Raw genomic sequence first — 24,072 nt, forward strand, 5'->3', positions numbered from 1 at the left:
TTCGGCTAGGCTTATAAATGCCTTAGGGCAGATAGCCTAGTATAAACCTATGAACCTATGAACCTATGAACCTATGAACCTATGAACCTATGAACTTTTAATTGAACAGTAGTAGTTTAGTCCAGGCTTTCTAAAAGAGTTCAGCTTTAATTGCCACATGAGTTCCTGTTTCTCCAGAATATTCGGGATGTCTCCTTCAAGATCATCCATGTCTATGCGATCCAGGATCTGGAACTTAAAACCTGTGTGTCTTTTATGAAGAGAAAGGTGTCTGGCTAGTGCATTATTTTTACATCCAGAGCGGATTTCTGACAGATGACATGAAATCCTTCGCTTGAGTTTATTTACAGTCTTGCCCACATAGAATGCATCACATTCATTGCACTGTGCCCTGTAAATTACTTTTTTAGTGTTACAGTCACCCCCTGCACTGGTTTTAATGATCTTCTTTAAATAAGGACAATAAAACTATCACCTTGCTGTATAAATATACAAAATGTACAATTAGTTTCACATCTTTTAGTGCTTTTCTCACATGGTCTAGGTTTAAATTCAACAAAACTTCTAATATTCCTGGCCTTCCTATAAACAAATGATGGGGCTTCACCTAAGATGTTAATCAGAAAAGGGTTTCCTGTGACAATGTCTCAGTTTTCTTCAATAATATTTTTGATACTGTGATAATCCAAAGTGTATGTCAGGATGCAGCTATTTTTACATTTGTTATTCTCTGTGGGATTACTTAACATTTTTCTACTGGGGAGGTTGAGTGAAGGTGCTTCAGTCCTTTTCAGTTCTATAATGGGTTCCAGGATGTTTTTTAACATCTGACTTTCATAGCCTCTCACTAGAAAATCATTCTCTAAGTTGTTCAGGTTTCTCAAAAATGGTTCCATCTCTGTGGTGATTCGAGCTAATCTATAGCCTTAGGATTTCACTACATTATACTTGGTTTTTGTAGGATGTAGACTTTTACTGTGGAGTAATAAGTTAACCCTTGTTGGTTTTCTGAATAGATCAGTGGTGATTCTGTTATTGTTGATGTCCTTGGAAATCTGCATATCTAAGAAAGTGGTTGAAGTACAGCTATGGGAAGAGGTAAACTTCAGGAAGGGGGTTGTTTGATTGAGGTAAGTGATAAAATCTCCAAGCTGCAAGGTGTCACCTTCCCACACAATAAAGACATCATCAATAAGACGTAAATAGCATGTGATATGCTGCATGTAGTCTGTGTTGTTTAACACAAAGTCCTCCTCCCATTTGCCCAGGGCTATGTTAGCTATGCTGGGAGCCATGGCAGCCCCCATTGCTATACCAGTTTTTTGTTTGTAGTGTTTGCCATTGAAAGTAAAGAAATTGAAGTCCAGTACAAGATTAATGAACTTGCTTAACTTTTGCAGTTGTGCCTGTGTACCCTGATTATGTTTCTTAAAAGACTCCATAGCCACTGTTATACAGTAATTGTGAGGGAGCACTGTGTACAAGGATTCCACATCAATAGTTACCAAAATACTGTCAGCTTCCACTGTAATGTTTTTTATTTTCTTCAAAAAATCCATTGAATCTCTTATGTATGACTTATTCTTTTCTGCTAGAGGTTTCAGCAAGTAATCAAGGTAAATGGCTGTGGCTTCAGCAAGGGAACCTCAACTTGCTACCACCGATCTATAAGGTGGGTCTTCTCTGTTCTTGTGTGGCTTTGGTATTCCAAAAAAGTAAGGTAAACGTGGGCATGGGCTCCATAAATAATTATAAAGATTTTCAGTGATAAGTTTTTCTTCCCATAATGTGGTGAGGTTAGTGTTCCATAAATCATATGCTCTTTTTATGTCATCCATGGTAAATAACTCATAAAATCTGTTATCCTCCAGCATGTTCTCTATCTTTTGGTTGTAGCTAGTGGTATCAGTCACAAGTATACCTCCTCCCTTGTCTGCCTTCATTACACGCCTGGATTTATCATTGCCTAGCTCAAGCAATGCTTTTCTTTCTCCCTGTGTTAAGTTATAAAGTTTTTCTTTGGAGGTTTTAAGCAGTTTCCTGATATCCATCTCACATTTCACTTCGAAAGCAGCTAGTGTTTGATGTAGTGGTGGACAATAGCTGCTAGGCCTTTTTATAGTTTCATCAATAGGCTTATTTTCAGTGTCATTACTTTTGCCATGAACCTGTACCCTTAAGTTGAGCTTCCTCACAAACATTTTAAGGTCTATCAGTACTTGAGCAACCTCACTCCTGCAGCTTGGTACAAAAGTAAGTCCTTTGGACAACACACTTTTTTCCTCTTCAGTCAGTGCTTTAACAGAGTGGTTCCAGATAAGTGGAGCACCTGTTATTGTGGTGTCTGTTGTTGTTGTTATTGTACCTGTTATTGTGGCTGTTTCCTCTGTCTGAGCCTGGGACCTGGGTTGTAGTCGAGGTTCCAGTCAGGATTGCCCAGGTATTGTATTTCCCTCACCCCTGTCCACTGTTTTGTTCTCCTGTCTCCCTGGGAGTTTGTGGATAGAGTATAAGACCTCTGGAATTCCTCTTCTGCTTTCTGGAATCTCGGTGGGTTGTAGTAGTATTCCTCGCTGTGGCTGTGGTATAGGGGGACCTGGTAAGAGGGACAAGCTCTGGGGGTCTGGTGGTGGTCGTCGTTCTTGTTCTGGTACTGGTGCTGGCTTTGGTATTGGTGTGGTGGTTGATGTCTGTGCTGTCGATAATGGTCTTCCTGAAGAAACTGGTCTCTGTGATGGTGTTGCTGCTCCTGGTAGCTGGATTGTCTGTGTTCCCGGTTGTCCTGGTAGTCCTGTAATTCGTCGTGTAGAACTCTCTGTCGGTTCTGGTTGCCGCTGTGGCTTATGTTCCTGTCCTGATCCTTCTGTGGTGTCAAAGGCTTCTGCGGAGTGTTAGATATTATGAATATAAGGCTGAAATTAATTATGTTGTAAATATACTGAAAGAAAAAGTTTGCTTGAATATATGTATAGAGTTTACAATGTGCATTCATACTATATGTATAACAGACAGGCTTCTCTTCACAGCATCAGAAAATGCCTAACAAAGCAATACTGGAAAACAAGCATTACATGATTTTCTCATGTTTGTAGAACAAATATCAATTAACAGACATCCTTTTTTATAAATTCAGCAATACGTGATGTTTTTCCAGTAGGAACAGCTTATACAAATGTTTCCTTTCAGAATGGCATCCTCACATCAGCAAAAGTGCTTAAATCACAAAAGGACAATAGAAAAGTCTAAAAACAGACATTATGTGACTTCCCATAGAAGGCCAGAAAAATATATCAGGAGGAAATAACAATCTCTTGTGTGCGTGACTAGCTCTGTATATAGCTATTGTAGTAATTCAGTTATGTGAGAGAAGGACAGAGAGAGGTATTTTCTAGAAGTCATCATTCATATCTGTAATGAAGGAAAACTTTGTAAATATATGCTACAAATCTGACAGACTATGTGTGGTTTGTTATAAAATAAGTTATCTGTAACTGTGCTTATAGCTGCAAAATATATTTCTTTATCAGTGTGCAATTTGAAAGGCTTGGTGCTTTAAACAGACTACAGATGGAGTCATGCAGAGCTATGTGTCTCAGATTCAGCAGTAAACAGCACAGCAAGACTCTCCCCAGGATTCACGAAGCCTCCGTGTAAGAGTTATAACTCTTACACGGAGGCTGCAGTTAAACAGAGTGATGTCAGCATGCTCTGCATATTCATGAGAGCATGTTGAATCACACCTAAGTCGAACACGGTCCATGTAAGACAGTAGGGGGCGTGTCCGTAGGCTGAGCCCTGCAAGCGGACACGCCCCCAGAAGTGTAAAAGTGCCCAAAGTAGACACCCACAACAGAGTCCACGGAAATGTGAATAAACACAACACAACACATGCCCCTACAGACTATTAAACATAAAACGATCTAAATGAACATGTCATATTTTTTTAAATTGTAAAGATGTTTAACCGTGAGTGCGCTCATTTGCACGGGCGTGCCCGTAGCGCAGCTACAGTTAGCAGTCAATGGGAAAGCATATAAGAACTAAATATGCAAAATAAACCAGGAAGCAATAGCGTAGCGGTAGAGATGCCGGCTGCAGAGCAGGCATTCATGGTTCGAGCCCCCACAACACAAATTTTTTTTTTTGCAAAATAAGCAGGAAACAAGTCCCTGACACATATGTACACATAAAACCAGAATATATGTAAAATGCAATGAAATATCCCATTTATATTGAATAAATGTGAGCTAAGAAATGAATATAAACTGCCAGATGTGCCCATAGCTGAGCTACAGTACAACAGAGTGAGTGTATGTGCCCGTAGATAAGCATTGGTCCAACTGGTGCAAACTGAGTGCCCGTAGCTGAGCAGTGGTTTACCATGCTAAATATATGTGCTCCTAACTGACCTGAGCGGAATATGCGTGCCGATAGTCAAATGAGGCTTAAACCAGCTTACCCCGTTTGCGGAGCTGCGCAGCGCAAACATGCTAACCGACGGGCAACGGTGAGCAAGCCGTATCAAAACTGCCTTTACACAGACACACCCCTCAACATGTCTAGACAGTCATGAAAAATAAAAAGCAGTGGCCAGGTTCGAACCCAGGATACTATACACCATAGTCAAGGTACAGAACCACTAAGCCATGACAGCAGTACCTAGAAATGCAATAATAGCTCATATATAGGAATGAATACAAACTACAGCATGACAATGCAGGTTTACTGAAGTTGATACAATTCCAAAATGGCCAATCACAGATATGTGTGGGAAAAACGGACTATATAAGCCCCATAGGTGGGAATACACAGCATAAACGATTGTAGAACAGACCTGCAGGCAGAATGTCAGGTGTAGGAGAGGGTAGTCGATTTCGATCGCAGAGGTGGGGTGTTGAGGAGTCCAGGTACATGGCCTGGCTCCTAGTCCACAACCATGAGGCCCAACTCATGCAGGGCCAGGTCCTCTGGGGAGCGTACAGGGCTGAGGCGTGGGACCAGTTGGCTCATGAACTCACCAGTGCCACAGGAATTCCAAGGACAGGTGAGCAGGTCCGTCACCACCATGCGGACCTGAAGAGACGCAAGCAGGACCAACTGAACCTTTGGATCCAGGAGGCCCGGCAATCACCCAACGCCCCACCACTGAGTAAGTAACAATTAATTATGTATGTAGAAAGTTAAACTACCTGAAATTATGGAGATGTGTATTCCAATATTACTTCATTTATATTACAGCTGCAGGTGTCCATTCTGCGAACCACAGAGCCTATGCCGATAGGCTGGTGCGGTTGCGCCACCAGGCAGGTCAGTAATCCACTACTAGTAACTGTAAAGATATATAAATGTATGACAGTCAGCAAAAGAGTGCAGTGTAGCCAGGAAGGAATTAAATCTGCAAGTAACAGTGTGAAAGTGTATGCAAGTATTGCCTGATTACAACAGTTCCCAGCCTGTAAGTGTAAACTAAACATGACACTGTCCAACATATATTTTGAAATAAAACTGCCCTGCCTGTAAGAAAATAGTACACAACCTGCAGCAGCATGTAAAGTATAGCTGCAGAAGAGGATGAAATCACATGTGTGAAATATATCCCTGTGGAAATACTGAAACATGACAGAAGTGAGACTGCTGGAAAGAACTGTAATAACTACTGTTAAAACATGTCAATAAAGCCTAGAAGTACCAGTCTGAATAGTAACATGAAAGCAAGTGAGAGAGTGTGAGAAAGTGTCAGGAATACAGCAATACAGTAGTAATAACCCCTGAATAAACTATACTGCAGTTACGACAGAATTAAATGCATGTGAGACTCAGAACCAAACAGCAAAATCTGTTCAAAGTGTTGCTGCATGTGGAATGTGTACACCAAAATCTGGATATGTTGCTCCCAGTCTGAAATACGCAGATAGGATGATTGTCTGATATACCAAACATCCACACTTGTCTGCAAGTATATAAAGCAAAGGTAACAGGATGATGTATCTGAACAAAGCTCGATATGAATGTGTATGAACAGCAATAAAATATAGATTGATGTTGCAGTAGCAGTCCCATCTGCAAGGTTAAGTAGTTAACATATAGGACACTGTAGTTAGAACAGTAGTGTGTATATAACTGTAGCTATTAGAAATGTACAGCATATGTATTTGTATTTGAAGGTGTTAATATTACTTTATTTACCCCACCCTCTAACCACCTATAACCCATTCCACGTGAAAATGGTATGTGCAATCACAATTACCACCCCTGGACGTCTGTCCTGTTGGGTCATATATATTTGCATGTCTGTTGATGCATCCGCCCTGTTCATACATCCACACCTGATGGCCTGTTGCCATCAATCAACCCTGCATGTTGTTGGACTGTGTATTACTGTTCAAATTATGCATGTGTTATGCACGCTGTTCAATGGTGTGAATATCTGGGTGTTTGGTTAATGGGAATACTAATGCATGCTGTTACAACTAATTGTGAATGGTATTATATGTCACTAACCCAAACTGTCATGACATAATGCAAAACATAGAATGACAAGGAAGGCGGGTTCCAGCGGACCCACCTCTCCCACCTCAGCTGGCGAGTGCACCTGGCACTAGTGCCGAGTCCGGACCCTCCTCTGGTGGCCCTGTGCCACCTGCAGGTGGAAGCGCTGCAGGGGATGGGGCTCACCCCCCCTCTGCAAGTGTGGCCGGAGGAGATCCACTACTCACCCTCCGTAGCGTCCGGACTGTGGTGCGTAGGGAGATTCGGGACTCTGTTCTCGAGCCCCTACGCCAGCTCGAGGCATGGGTGGCGCAACTAACAGGCATGCCCGTTGCCCCGCCTACACAGCCCCCAGCACAGCCCCGTCCTGGGCAGTGAAGGAACAGTGGCAACTGCCTATGGGTGGGGATATCAGTTCCACTGTTGCCATCTGTGGGCTCATGGGCTCTGGATATCCAAACCTCCGTCCCGTCAATTGTGTAACCCCCCCACACGTGTCATACACCGCCCCTGTATGCTTCTTGTTTGTCTTGTCTGTTAACCTACCCAACCTACCTCCCCAGCTGTACTGACTACCTTCACCTGACATACCACTCTCACCTGAAAAAAAAAAAAAAAAAGGGCACTCTGTACCCACAAAAAAATTACGCCCCATACATAGCTGCCCATTCCGCACACATGTCTACTGGACATGGAACCTATCAATTCCAATTGGCTGTACAAGTATTATTGTTGTCCTGACACCTCTCTCAGGGGTGGAAGGTTTCAAATGTCACACCAAATTACATACATATGCACAGCTGTTACTGCTGAAGAAATGGGCAGCTATGGGCCTTACCTACATCCCTCCTGCACATCCCAAGCTTGTTTCCCTACTGTCTTACCCTCTTTGTGACCCCTTTTTCACCACTTTCCTGTCTCCCCATTTTCTTTTCTTTCAAGGAAAATAGCTGGTGTGCGCAAGAGTAAGCACGCTTAAGTGGTTGTAATCAGGGTGCACTTGTGTCTGAGCTAACCGCCAGTGCGCATGCGTGAGCTCCGCGCAAACCAGCGCTAACCCGGTTACAACTGCTTAAAAGTGCCTTAGGCACTTTGACAGGTCCTGTACTCAGTTCAAAAGAAAAATAAAATCCCACTGTGAGTCCCAAACCCAGGACCTTGGCAACTATAGTCTGCATGACTTACCACTAAGCCATGACTCTTATATAAAAACATTGTGCTAAAGTAAACATATCATGTAACAGTAGGAATGAATGTAAAGGGAATATAGATGTGTAGTACACAAAGCATGACATTTAGAATCACAAACAAAACTGGTGGATTTCCATAATAGTAGTGTGTGAACAGAAACAGCCATGCTAGTTGGAAGCTAGTAGGTAATAATGTCACCATAGCACCTTGCAAGACACACACATACTCACAGCAGGATAAGCACTGCCCATACCCCACAACCTCTTACAGGAACACATCCGACCAAGTAATAAAATATGTGGAGCAAAGGCCCAAAACCAGGGACACATTACAAATAAAGTTACAACAAACGCAGACAGTTCAGAAAGTAACAGGGTCTACACCTTGTGGGATGTTTGGAAGGGTATGCAGTCTGGAACTTGAATGTTTGTCACCATATTCTGACTTGAGCCCAGACTGACTTGCCAGATAAAGGTGTGCATGAGATATTAACCAAATTATGAGGCAGAAATGTGGACAGCCTGCAAATATCTGTACACATGACGGGTCCAACACCACCATATTTGAATAGTTAAGAACCTAGACATAGCAACAGTGAATGTCTTACAGGGATACCCCACAGACCCCATGTGAAATGTACAAACAGTAGGCAGAAAGGTGTAACACATGCAATGGTAACTATGGAGTCCGGAAAGTATTCACCACTCACATGGCAGAAAAAGTGTAGTAATACATATGCTCATGCTAACCCACAGTCACAACTGCAGCATGCCAGACATTTTAATGGGTGCACCCCACTGATATGTATCATTCCATGAGGCACATAACTGATGAACCTGAAAGTCTCTGGGGCCTGCTCAGCAGCATACTCAAATACCCTAATAGATGTCAAGGCCCACACCATGGCCAGACCACACTGCATGCTGTAACACCCTAGCAGATATAGCAAGCATTCCAATGTGTGAATGTACATGGAAAATAGGAAAGCTACAGCAGCACACTACAGTCAAGACACCTAGCAGGCATACAAGTAGTGACTGTAAAGGGCAACTATTGAAGCCTTAGCAACAGAGTGCAAGCAAAAGTGAAAGGAAAGCACACACACACACACACACACACACACATTAACAATAGTAGTAGTTGTAGTTGTCAGTGTACATACACAGTTAGTACAGGAAACTGGACAAATGAATGGAGGAATGTTAATCTACAACACACCTGGAAATATGAGAGAGATACCAACCTTTACACTCACAGAACATTGTCCACAGCATAACAGCATGGTCCCTGCCCTTAACATCTGAAAGGGCTACGCCTATCTCACACACCTTTTTATAGCACTGTTCTGAAATCACAGTGAGAACTGCAATCAGTACACAACTGGCTGCATGCAATTAGCAAATGCTGGCTAACAATTGGTGCAGAGGCCATCACATGGGCATATGCAGATACCTACAAAGTATGCTGTACTCCATGTCCACGCATGCAATACTTTCATTGCACCCTGAGAAGGACATGAGAGACAGACAGAGACAGAGAGAGAGAGAGAGACAGAGAAAACTGCAATTAAGCAGACAGAAACGAATTGTTCAGCAACAGCTACCTGAAAGCTGACAACTGGGAAGTGGAGCAGCAGGACAGAGAACCAGACAGCAGCAGAAGCAGCTGTGACAAACACAGGTAATGTAAAGTAATACTATAAAGGTGTACATACTGTGAACCCTCCATATGTGTCATTGGTCTGTATCCATATGTATATGAAGATGTGTAAAGGGCAGGAGACATACAGCAACTATCAGTGAAGGCTGTACATACATTTGTTGTTTGATTGTAAGTTGTAGTGCCATGTACAAATTAGGTTACACAGCTATGTATGTTTAGCAGTATGTTAGTGTGTGTATACAGTATGGTAGACAAATATGTTGATATACCTGTCTAACATATGGATATGTATGTATGTCAACATATGTATGTGTATATATATATATATATATATATATATATATATATATATATATATGTCTATATATATATATATATATATATATATATATATATATATATATATGATATGCATATATGTATACATACATAGAGAGAGAGATGTAGGAATACATAGACAGATGTCGATAGAATATTGTACCAACATATCTATGTAATGCACACATGCAGATATAGATATATGTAGATACATAGACAGACTGATCTGACTACCTACAGGTATGATTGTATATGATGACCTGCAACACAGCCTGTCCCACCCCTCTGTCACTCACACCCCTCTGTGCCCTCCACATCTATAGCAATATATGTACATCAATATATATATATGTGTATATGTATACGGACATATATATATATATATATATATATATATATATATATATATATATATATATACATATAGATATATCTATATACATATATATATATATATATATATATAGAGAGAGAGAGAGATGTATATAAAGTCTGAGTGAGGCACATGTGTACAGATGTATTGCAACAGGTGCCTGGTGACAAAGGCATGGAGTGAACACCAGTGTCAAATCCGGAGTATCATACCACATTTTAGATCACCTACACCAGTAACCACCAGATATGTGATTGGCCGCCCACCACTGCATGTGTCAGGGGTGAGTAGGGTCAGAAATGTGTACAATAGTGGCCCCAATGATAGTCACAGTGGCACACTATCCCTGGAATACCTGCACATGGTATGTGTCCGCAGACATGGTGAGTCAGATATGGACATGTAGGTCGGTGTACCCCCCACACCACATAATGGATGCCATGGTATGGACCTCACATGACAGCAACAGATATGGAGAAGGACACAGTGACATGTACAACACTGTGACAACGCACTCAAACACATTACCAATGCACAGTGACTGACAACACCACAGAGTACACATATGCTACCCACATAGAGGTTACCACTCCCAGATTTACATATGGAGGTCACACCCATGACAGATGTCCAACAACCATAGTAACACCTCCCACCATCCACAACCTAAATGTCTGCTGTGTGTCGTCCGTGCCACTGCAATAGTGTGCACATGTGAAGGTAAGAGTTCCTACTCACAGATAAGACACACCCTGCAATAAACCACACAGTGTTAAGAAGCGAGACTCCCCATGAGTACATGTCACACATACCCCTGCTGAATGTTAGTCAGATAGGTAATATGCCATATGAGTCACCCTGTGTAACTGTGTGATGGCAGCAGGTACCATCACACCACATGTGTCACAATGGTCAGGGTAGCAGAACAGTACGCTGCTGTAGACACAGGGCAATAGCATATTGTATAGTATTGTATTGTAATGTAATGTATTGTGTTGTATTGTATTGGTATGGTGAGGTGCCTCCTTCATGGAGTGGAACCACTGCTGCTGTGCCAGTGTACAGGTACATATCCTGTAGTCAGGCTAGTGTTACATAGCACTTCTATATGTGTGTTTAGCTCCTGTCAGAGGTTATGTAGCATGCAACTGGGGATACCATCAGGTCCCATCCATGTTGTGTATTCTGCTGTCCTGCGGGTGTCTCTCACCTGGACATCTGTGATGACAGGGAGGTTACAGTCAGCTGGGATAACTATTCCTTATTACAGGGGAGAGGGCGGGGTGACACCTGCACTGAACCTGTCCACCACAATGTTGTCGATATCTGTGGTGTCAGTGAAATATGTGTTGTGTACTACCTATGGGCATAGAGGATGGCTCCTGACCAGGTTGCTAACATAACTGAAGAAGGCCTCCTGGTCATCTGTAGTGTCACTCTTGATTTCCCTCTCAACGTTGCCCATGTAGTCAGTATGATGGGAAATAGATCCTTACCACTGCTGCTCAGACATGCCCTCCCTTCAGTGAATGATGCTCTGTCTTGCAGTAGCTTCCATCTTCTGTAATACAATCTGTCTATGGCTGGGGTCCACCAGACAGGATGCTGTCCCTTTGTGGAGAGTGTCTTGGTCATATATGGGATTGCATGATCCATGCATTCTTGGAGATGTCTGTAGAAAGCAATTGTGTAGGGGTCAGCATTGTGGGTTGTATCTGCCACTGGCCCAGTGGGCTGTAAGGATACCATATCACTGTTACAAAGTGTAAAGTTTGTATCTGTAATGTTATGCACTATAGTCATCTGTGCTGGTGGTGGAGGTGGGATATGTATATCCAGGGCAATCAGTGTGTGGTCAGCCCACAGTAGTTGCCGATGTAGGCCATACAGTACCTAGATACAAACCCCCAGAGTGAGGAGGTGCTTCTGACCTGAATCGGTGTTCTGACTGCTGGTGTTTGTTAGTATGTTGTATGGAGTCTGCCAGGTACTGTTGCACAGTTGCTGGCCGAGCACTGATACCTGGCCATCTACATGTGTATCCACCAATAGACAGTCAGATGCTACATATGTGAGATATGTTGTATCATAACAGTCAAGTAGCATGTGTAGTATGTGTGCCAAAGTCTGCTGACATATATTGCTGATACCAGGTTATTTTCTTTCTCAGGTACATGGCCCACCCGCGGAACCCCACCTACTCCACAGCTGAGGATGAGGAGATACACCAGAGCCTGGTGCGGGACTATGCAATACTCTTTTCCCGCACCAGCCAGAATCAGCAGGAGAGGGCTGCACTGTGGCAAGACCTTGTCCGTCGGGTAAATGATATAGGCACGCATAATAGGACATATGAGCAGGTACGACATCACTGCAGTGATTTAATCAGACATGTCCATCAGCGCAAGGCCAGATATCCACAGGCAACAGGTCGCCACAGGTGGTGGGGTGGCTACACATCCCCCACTCACCAGACTGGAGGGGCTACTCCTGAGTGTAGTGGCTCCAGTCCACCAGCAACAATAACAGCAGCAGACATGCATCATGATGGAGGCTGGAGCCACACAGCAGCAAGACAGTGAACGTGCAGGTAATATGTCATATGTATAGTTGACTGTTGTGTACACTGGTAGTTAATGCATGTGTGAGGTGTGTCCTTGGTTTGTAGCTGTCACCATAGTATTTAATGTGCAAGTGTGATATCCTCAATATTAGCTGCTGACCTGTGAAAGGCGACTGTTGTACTCCTGACCTGTATCATACTCAGTAACAATGGCACAGTTGTGCCCACTGACATTAGTTTCTTCATGTCTGCAGGACCCTCTGGTATAACTGCAATGCAGCCTATCCATGCTGGTGAGTGTGTATTAACAATTCCTGTAATAGTGTTGATAGTAATAGTACTATTTGGCTCACTTAGTAGTGCTCTTTGTATGCATGTAGGTGTGTCTGTGTCTGTGTGTTGATATCACGCATACTGAGTACTGTACAATTGTGTGAAACTGTGTGCATGTGTGCGTGTGTGCATGTGTGCACCTGTGCATGTGTGCATGTGTGCATGTGTGCATGTGTGCACCTGTGCAGGTGTGCACATGCAGGTGTGCACCTGTGCATGTGTGCACATGTGCACGTGTGCATGTGTGCACCTGTGCAGGTGTGCATGTGTGCATGTGTGCACGCAGGCACCGTGCACCTGTGCAGGTGTGCATGTGTGCATGTCTGCATGTGTGCATGTGTGCACCTGTGCATGTGTGCAGGTGAGCATGTGTGCACCTGTGCATGTGTGCATCACTGGTAATGTGTAGACATTGTAAACTGTGTTTCCTGTTTCCTTCCCACAGGTTCTGTTGCTGCTCTGGTGTCATGTAGCAGGGAACCTGAGTCAGGTGCCGTGGGTACTGATAATGATGACATCGGTGTAATGGCACAGGAAGGTATGCCAGGGTCCGCCATTGGTCAGCCGATTGACAGTACACAGCTGTCGACCCCATCAATGCGAGCAGTTATCCTGCCAATACACCCTTGTCACCACTGTCCCTAGGTGATGGACAGCATACAGTGGGCATTGACCAGGGTAATGTGGTATCTGTGGCACATGCCTCCCCACACAGCAGCCATGGGCATGGCCCAGAGATGGTACCACACAGACAGATGTCCAGGGGTTCTCGTGGGAGCATCCATGGGCGTACTGCGCCTGTCAGACGTGCCCACAGAGGTCTTACAACCTCAGCTATGTTTCAGACTGTCATGCAGGCACAGTCACGTATGGAACGGTACACCAGACAGGGTCTGAGGGAGCTGGCAGCATGTCGCACAGCCATGACTGACAGTATGCATGACATTGCGGCTGCCATCCGTGATTTCACCGATGTCATAGACAGACGTTGTGGGGACATATTAGACCGGTTCCACAACTACATGTTCATGAGCCAGGGTGATGGTGGGAGGTTGAGGCGTCGACATGGCCGTATGCCAGCAACAGCAGCAGCTGGCAGTCGGCGCGGACAACAGGGCCGCGGCCGACCCCGTAGTGCCAGCAGCAGCCCCAGCAATGCTGGGTCTGTGCTGTCATCAGACCGCCCCAGGAGACCACGTGCACGTGGCTGTGGCCAGGCCCGACAGGGATCTGTGTCCAGTCAAATAACTCCTGCTTCTGATGACAGTACCCAGTCTGGGTTGGTACCGGATACGGTCCGTAGCACCCCTGCAAGGCACAGGTACCGTGTCCGTGGCCAGAGACACTGATCTGTATGACCTGGCAGGTACAGTCTGTGGCTGTCCACAAACACCAGTATATGGCAGCCATGAGGTGGAACTGTGTGCATCCATACACACATGCAAATTGACAACACCTAGGGCTACCGCATACACACACACACTGCATCAACATTGCCCCACCTTCTACTGCTGTCCCTCACCAACACACATACACATACATGTCAATTGGTGGTATGGGTGGCTGACTCAGGCATACCAAGTTCACACCCTGTGCATATGATGAAACTGTGCCACCTCCTGCAATCTGTAACAACTGTGCAGGTACAGGTTAACATGTTGCTGATGCACAGGGTAACCACATAGATGTGTAGTAATAGTATCATGTTGTTAACAGTACTGTGTGCTGAATTAATTGTGGGTATATCACAGCATGCCTGATGCAGTAAGTGTGTGATTGTCATGTCCTGTTGTCTACACCCATGGTAAGTACCATAGTGTATCATCTGCACATGTTGGCATACTGGTGGTAATGATGTCAACAGAAGGCTACATACATAGGTAGCACAGGGATAGGGTAATGAATGTAGTAATACACAATGATGGACATGTAAATTGCAAGTGGCATGTTGCCCACACTAGACTCTGCAATGCAGATGTTTGAGGATGTTGATATGTGTGCAGTACTACACGACTGGTACAGGACACACAGGAGCACCCTAGCACTGCATGCTCACATCTCATACCATGCTCGACAGCCCCAACACACATAACTAACTGTCACAGGAGGGAGAGTCCCCATATATGTCAGGGATACTGTGGTGGCAGGCCAGGGAGCATACATCCTACTAAGTATGGAACCACTGAATGAAGGCTCAGTGTCTGTTATTTGACATGTGTATTACTGCAGGTATGAGCACATGGGTTTCTATCCAGTTATTGTACATCCTGACAGTACATGCATGTTCTGTACACTTGTGTGCACTGAGACTGGACCCTAGCCATCTGACCCGTGTATTTCCATGTACATGTGCATAGTGCCTGCATATTTGCAGTGTTACCTACTGGAACTGGTACAGCTTGTTTGTTGTACAATGGACTACATGGAGCCCTGTTTACTGTATCTTTGTTTGCATGCATGTTTGCTTGCAATTACCCTGGAATACTGATCACACCTGCAATGCATAGTTATAGAGCTTCTGTGGACTCCTAGTGCCATCTGCATAGCCTACTATATGTATGTCCATGTCCCACTTGACAGGTTGTCACTGTTTGTCCTGTTCACATGTACATTGCCTGTGACACAGTGCATATGACCTGCCTGGCATGTGTCCACGTGAGCAGTCATATATGCTACTGCTAACTAATCACAGGCACTACACCTTCACACATTCATCTTCTGTTGAACTACCTGCTTTGTTAGGGACAGCCTGCATCTGTCACCCCTGGCCTTTCAGATATTGGCAAAGGCTCTTGCTACCCCCATAGTGCCTATGTTAGGCAGGGCTCAAATGACAAACCCACCTTCATAGGTATCACAAGGGATAAGACACTAAGAGCAATGCTACCCAACGCCAGATGTCTAAACCTCCAGATGCATGCACCCAAAACACTCCTTGGCATGGAAAACATCGATATCTGTGCAGTAACAGATGCATGGTTCAGGGCTACTGAGAGCACACCAGCACTACCGGGTGTAACCCGGTTGATTTCTTTGATACAGTCACCAAGGCCATTGCCGAGGGAAGGTGGTTCACACAGCCTACCTGGACCTTGCAAACGCCTCAACAATACCCCACTTGGGCATTCTAGGGAAGCTCACCAGCTTAAATATAAGCCCCTATGTCACTAGATGGATTGCACAGTGGCTCAAAAACAGAACCCACATGGTTAGCATTGCTGGAGCCATGCCAGACCCCATAACAGTTACGGGTTGTGTCCCACAAGGCTCAGTCCTGGGACCCTCTTGTTTGGTATATATTTATTGGAGGTACAGGCCAACACGGATGGACTGTGGCTGTCCAAATATGCAGATGACTGCAAACTGGCCACCATAATCGACTCTCCAGCTGACACAAGCATCTTCCAAAGGGGCATCATAGCAACAGACAACTTGTGCCAGAGACATGGCCGTCTGCTGAACAGTGTTTAGAAGGGGAATGTGCATCCTGTAGTCTGTTCACCTAGTTGCCAAAAGGGACATTGTCCTCACACACACTAACCCCTCAGCCAAAAATACACACTGGCCAATTGCAGCATACAAACGCCTATCTCACTGTTATGAGACTTTTGACGGATGCATTAGCAGAGCACGCTATTTGCATTACTGGGGTTTTCTTCCCTGCTATACTTATAGGGTGCTGACATCATCAGTGTTTAGGAAAAGGAATGGGCATCCTGTAGTCTGTTCACCTAGTTGCCAAAAGGGACACTTTTTTCACACAGTAATCCCCCTCAGACAAACACACACACTTGCCATTCACAGGATTCAAACCCCTACCTAACTATGTTATGACACTTGAGACGGATGCATTAGCAGAGCGCTATTCGCATTACTGGGAGGTTTCTTTTCTCCTGCTGTACTTATAGGGTGCTGACATCATCGGTGTTTAGAAGGGAATGTGCATCCTGTAGTGTCTTATCCTATTTGCCAAAAGGGACATTTCTCTCACACACACTAACCCCCCTCAGACAAACACACACACTTGCCATTCACAGGATTCAAACCCCTACCTAACTATGTTATGACACTTGAGACGGCGCTATTCGCATTACTGGGAGGTTTCTTTTCTCCTGCTGTACTTATAGGGTGCTGACATCATCGGTGTTTCGAAAGGGAATGTGCATCCTGTAGTGTCTTATCCTATTTGCCAAAAGGGACATTTCCCTCACACACACTAAATCCCCTCAGACAAACACACACACTTGCCATTCGCAGGATTCAAACCCCTACCTAACTATGTTATGACACTTGAGACGGACGCATTAGCAGAGCACGCTATTCGCATTACTGGGAGGTTTCTTTTCTCCTGCTGTACTTATAGGGTGCTGACATCATCGGTGTTTCGAAAGGGAATGTGCATCCTGTAGTGTCTTATCCTATTTGCCAAAAGGGACATTTTCCTCACACACACAAACTCCCCTCGGACAAACACACACACTTGCCATTCGCAGGATTCAAACCCCTACCTATCTATGTTATGACACTTGAGACAGACGCATTAGCGGAGCGCGCTATTCGCATTACTGGGAGGTTTCTTTTCTCCTGCTGCACTTATAGGGTGCTGACATCATTGGTGTTTAGAAAGGGAATGTGCATCCTGTAGTGTCTTTTCCTATTTGCCAAAAGGGACATTTCCCTCACACAGACTTACACACACTGAGCATTTGCAGGATTTGAAACCCCTACCTAACTATGTTATGACACTTGAAACGGACGCATTAGCAGAGCGCGCTATTCGGATTACTGGGAAGTTTGTTTTCTCCTGCTGTACTTATAGGGTGCTGACATCATCTGTGTTTAGAAAGGGGAATGTGCATCCTGTGGGGAGGCAGACACCAAGCACACTATGGCTAAGCTGTCATTCCCTAGGGCAAACAGCCTAGTGTTGACCTCTACACCATTATGTTTAATTGTCAAATGCACATTATTTGTTGCTGATAGACTGTTTGCATATCTTTATTGCCATAGCATTCCCTGTTTGTATGAACAACTTCTGCATCTGTGGAAGATGTTTGCATATGGAAGGATCCACTATATCACGTATGTCTCTGTAGTCATTTAACTGTGTGCACTGGGCAGACTGCTGTAATGTGGTTGGTTCCTGGCATAACACATAACAATACCAGATATGTGTGTCCAACTGCTAAACCGAGATTTGGCCTAAGTGTGTGAGCATGCCCAGTTCAGCCTTCCCATGGCATGCTGTCAAAGTGTGTGAGCATGCCCAGTGTGAGCATTCCATATGTTGGACTCTGCAGCCCACCACATTTGTGGATGTGTGTGAACTTCAACAACTATCACCCATTTATGGTTGTGGGTTGTGTGTCATGTTGTGTAGTTACTGTACAACTGCTTTGTGTGTGAACACAACAGGATTATACTGTGCCTGCAGTCTTTGCATGGGATACTTTGCATACAGTTGTCAACATCCTTTCACACTGACCTAACACTGTAGTACTGTATAGTGTACTGGTAGTACTTTGACTGTGGTGGACAGTATCCTGGGCTTTACTGCTATCACTGCTTTACATTTCGGTAGTGGGCACAACAGCCTGGTTGGGGCCAGTTGTGTACATCTGACCATGTTGCATTCTGTTCAGATATGAACTACTTACACCAGGCTTGTCCAACATTGTTAGTGTATTCCACAACATAGGTGTACAATTGCAAACACTAGCGATGTGCCCTAGTCCATGTCTAATGCAAGTTGGAGAGTGTGTTTGTCCTTCAACACACATTGTAAGAGGAATTTGCCATGACATATGTCATGGTTAGTATACTGTGCCTCTGTCTACCTGTGACATGACAGTGATACCCAGGATAAACCTACCATCTCCCGTCCACCCATCAGGATTCCTATTGAGGAAGATTGATAAGTGACTCTATGGGTAGCCTGTGCTGAGGGTTCACTCATGGGTGGGAGTGGCTTCTGTGTTATGGATCACACAGTACAGCTTGTCCTATGTAAGTCAGTGCTGGGGTTCAGGTCTCTCATGTGCATAGCTCACTGCCATTCAGATTGTACAAGGTGCAGCATGTTTATTGATGCCAGCAACACAGGCAACACATGGCATCTGTGCAGGCTGTTTGATACTCCTGATGAGGTACTGTTGGGGACTTTACAGTTGATGGAGGTGTCTGCTGAGGTACATCCCACAGGGGCTATTGTAGTCAATTGTACCACTGATGCAGGATGACTGCAGAGCCACAATGACCTCCCTTATGTAGATCTGACAGCCTTCATGATTAGGTGGGTATATGGTATGTTTCTGTAAACACTACAGCACATGTTTGTCCAATGCAGGATATCTATCACCCTGTGTCCCCAGGTCTCTCATTACATGTTAACTACATAATGGGTTAACACCTATGTGGTAATTGGTGGGCACTTACTGTATATCCATGGGGTTGACTATACACGTTTCTGCACTTAGCTTGCTGACATGGCTATGGCACCAGTTGTCTGTTTCTATGTGGCCCTTTTGTGGGATGCATGTGTCAGCTGGTGGATCATATGTGGTGAGCAGTTTGTAGTCCTCTGCAAAAATTTTAGGACACAGTCCTTCCATGTTTGCCTGTACCTATGGGACATATATACCAGACGAGGGAGATACCAGGACAAAGCCTTGTGGGATGCCAGTTATATCTGGTTTGTAGTCTGACATGGCTGAAGCATGTCTGACCATGTCTGTTCTGTCCTTGGTCTGGTTTGCAACCCCTCTACTGACATGTGGGTTTATATTTAAGCTGGTGAGCCTATCTATACTGAACATGTAGGGTATTGTATAGAAGCCTTTGCAAGGTCCAGATACACTGTGTGGAGCACATTGCCCTCATCAATGACCTTAATGACTGTTTCAATTGAGTCAAACATGGTTAGGGACAGGATCTGCACTTGAGAAGGCCACACTGGGTTGGGTCCAGTGTCAGTAGGTCCCCAACATCCTTATGTCTGTGGTACATGCTGATCCTTTCCATAGCTGTGCAAACTGAGCTTCTCAGGATTCTGGGGTAGTACTGTTCAGTATCCATTCAGGCAACACCTTTGTTGAGAAGGACCACTGTTGTTGTACACTGCTCTTTGGGTACATATTCTGTGGTAAGGCTGACATTGAGCAGTAGTGTGGTTTGGCATTCCATTCATCTTAGAGTCCATGTTGCACTAAGCCCAGGACACCATCTCATACCATTGCTGCTGTGTGTTTTGCTTTGGAGATGTTGTCTGTTACCTCAGCATCTGCAATGTCAGGGGGCCAGCAGTCTGCTGGGATAGATATTCTGCATTCGTGGGGTGGGGGGTTTGCACTGCACCTGTCAGGATGTATGTTGGCAATATGTGTGTGTGTTTGTGGTATTTGTGTGATTCAGGGCATATCTGTGAATTCCCAACATGGCTCCTACCATCAGTTGTGTAAGCCTTGGGATTATCCTTAGTGTCCTGTACAATTTGTATCTACATAGGTTCATAGGTTCATACTAGGCTATCCACCCTGGGCATTTGTTAGCCTAGCCACAGTGTGTGTGGCTTTGAGACCCCTTGCTATGTGGATATTATGGCCATTTATGATTTGCTTTGCTGTGCCTCTGTCTGGACATGACACAGTGAAGAACCCCACTGTAACTCTACAATCATCCATCCACTTGGCAAGATTCCTGTTGAACAGTGTCAGTGAGGGGCTCTGCCTAACATGGAGTGGGATTCTGGTCCAGGGTGTGGGGAGCCTCTGGATTATGTATCTGTCCCACGGCACATCCTATTTCATTATTTGTTGAGGTTGACATCTCTCACTCTCGCAGCTCCAATGGATATGTGTTTTCTGGGGTGGAGCATGTCCATTACTCCTGTGTTGGGCATGGCCTCCTACAACAGGCATGCAATGCCTCTGTGTGAGCAGTATGTGACTGATTCAGCTGGGGTGTCTACAGCCAGGCAGCATATGACATATATTTGAGACACTTTATCCTCTTGGTGAGGTACCTTTGAGGTCTTTCTAACTGCTGAAGGTGTCAGGTAAGGTAGATCCCATATGAGGCATTGTACTAGATTATGGGTGTGATTAGAGGAAAGTATAGGGCACAGTGACCTCTGTTGCCGTAGATGTGACTCCTTTCCTGATACGGTGTCAAATGTAGACAGTCTTCCTAGCCACATTGGCAATGTGGGTGTCACATAACAGGTTACTGTCCACTTGTGTCCCTAGGTCCCTGGTTACTCCTTCCATACATAATGGTTTACCACCTATGTGGTAATTTGTGGTACCTTGTTTGGTATTTGGTGGGACATTCATACTGTCCAGTGTCTTCAGGACGGTTGGGGGGGGGGGTTGTGTGTGAGAGTGCGGTCTGTAGCATGCTACAGACTGCACAGCAGTCTTGCCTACAGTTAGTTGCACATGGGTGAACTCCACTGCCTTGTGCATTGTCAGTTACCTGGACGTATGGGTGTCTGTGCTGCCTATGGATACTCACCCTCCTTTTATGTTTTGTTCCAGGTTTTGGGGCCATGACACATGGTACGTGGTATAACCTGGTAGTGCTGGTGTGCTGTCAGGAGCCTTGCAGCAGGTTTCTGTCACTGCACAGACATCGATGTTCTCTATTCTGGGGATGGCCTCGGGAGCATGCATATTGGGGTGTACACATCTGGCATTGGTCAGCATTTCCCTTATGTTTCTTCCCACTTATGTTTTCTAGGGTGGTGGGTCAGTCTTTTCAGCCTTGCCTACAAAAGGCTCTATGGAGGTGGCAAAGGCCTTATCCAATATTCAGATGCCCAGGGTAACAGGTGCAGGCCATCCTAAGGACAGCTGCGGGCTTGTCAAGCATGACATCCCGAGCAGACAGACATTGATCCCCTTGGAATGACACCAGTAAGTGTGCTACTTGCTATGACTGATCATTCCGTGTTTGTACTGTGGCATTATTCTTGGTAAGGGTAGGATGCTGCGAACAGTGAGTGTCATACTGGCCTGGACTACATAATCGGATAGCTCATCTGTGTCTCTTTACATGTAGTCTAGGGCAGTACATCTCAGGTCATTCACACCAGCATGGACTATGACTGCATCATATTTCTACTTGCTTTGGAGTGACCTACATATTTCTGTTATGTGGCATATTGTGGCAGCCTACAGGCAGCTTACTGTACCCTTTCCCTTGTTCAGTCTGGTGTGGAGAACAGCAGTGTGACTAACTATGGAGTCAGCTATTACAGCTGTAGGAGGCATGTTGTTTCTCCTTCTAGCCTCAGACTGTTTGGCACACCAGCTTTGTGTGCTATGTGTTGCATGTGCTATGTTTGGAGGCTGTTTCATTGGGTGTCTGCTTTAGAGGCCTCTGTTGGTCTGCTGTGTTTGTAATTTGTGCCTCCGGAATGTATTTCTGTGTTTATGTGTTTGGTTTGCAGTTGTGATAGGTCTATGTGGGTATGTGTTTGTGGTGTGTGTGGTTACCTTCTCCTACTGACTTGTTTTGGGAGTACTGAGTTGAGGGAGCTCAGCCTCCAGTTTGGATGGATGGTTGCATCTCTCACATATATTTGTATTTCTTGGGTGGAGTTGGGGTTGTCTGTGTACTTGGGGCAGGTGTAACATTGCCTCAGGATTCACAGATTCCACTTGTTGTGGCTGGCCTTAGTGGATTGCATGTGTGGACAGATTTTATTGCCATACTACTGATCAGTAATTACTTCATTGTTCATGTTTGCTCTATCATGTAGTAGCTTCCTCATTCTCTTGCATATTTTGGTTATGGCTGGTGTCCACCATGCCAGATTTAGGCACTGTGTCTTGTTTTAATTTAGGACTGCATAATCCAAGCATTCCTGGCAGTGTTCATGGAATGGCTGTATTACAGGTTCTGAGGTGTGGCCCATATTTTGCACCTGCACGGCACCATTAATGGATTCGACATTATTTTGGAGGTGTGCAAATATTGGATAGCACATGTTTTCCACTGTGGTTTTCCGCCAAGGACTGTGGTCAGGATTTGTATATCCAGTGTGATTACTATATGGTCTGGTTTTACCAGTGAGCAATACACTTCTCATCTTGACATCCCGCACTCCATGTTGCTGATTATCACATCCAGTATGCTTACCCCTCTTGTGGGGTGCTACGTTGTTCCTGGGCCTTTTGGTTTGTGGATTCGATGAACTTTTGTCCTACACTGTTGCAGCTGGTATAATGCTCCCAGTCTATATGTCTGGGTATTTGCAGTCGCCCAATATAATGTGGTTTGGAGGACTTGATATATTCATGTATTCCAGCATAGGCCGGATGCAGTTCCTGGTGTTGGGCCAGTAGTCTGTAGCAGGCTATAAACTGGGGGGCAGTTTTAGCCACTGTTACTTGAGCATGGCTAGTCCATGCTGCTTTTTGAGGTGGTACCAACATGGGGGTGTGGTTATCCTTGACAATTCTTGCTAGTCACCCTCCTTTTGTAGCTTGTTCCAAGTTTTGAGGCTGTACAGCACAGTATGAGGTGTAACCTGGTAGTGTTAGGGTGCTGTTGTGAGCCTTGCCTCAGTTTTCTGTTACAGCACAGTTATCAACATTCTCCATACTGGGTGAGCTTAGACTGCATGCATCTTGCTGTTTCAACTTATCCCTATCTTATTCTTATCCCTTCTGGTACCTATGGAGATAGGTTTGTGTTTTGAGCCTTACCTATTCAGGGCACACTGTGCGTGACAACAGCCTTTGCCAGTATCCATACGGCCTGCACTGATAGGTGCACGCCAGTCCTAGCAGGTGGTGCATCATGTCATGCTCAGCATGTCATCCCAGACTGGCACACATTGGGTCCCCTTTGAGTAACTGCGATACTTCAGTCAATTGTTGCACTTGATCATCTCGTTGTCATGTTGTGACATGCTGCTTGTTGAGGGTAGGATGTTAGTCAGGGTCCTCAGGTGTGCATATGGTACTTGGTGTTACATTACTTAACACATAGCATTCATGCCTCAGGTGGTGCTGCAGGGCTGCCTCTGTCGGATGCGCATATTACACTTCCCTGTACGTGTTTGAGAGCAGTTTGTGTCACGTTAGGCATCCCTGTTACTATATGAGTGAGTCAGAGAGGGGTATCATTCCCAAGGTTC

The sequence above is a fragment of the Protopterus annectens genome, chromosome 5.part0 (genome assembly GCF_019279795.1).
Source record: "Protopterus annectens isolate FY-2018-M chromosome 5.part0, PAN1.0, whole genome shotgun sequence".
Classification (NCBI taxonomy): Eukaryota; Metazoa; Chordata; order Ceratodontiformes; family Protopteridae; genus Protopterus; species Protopterus annectens.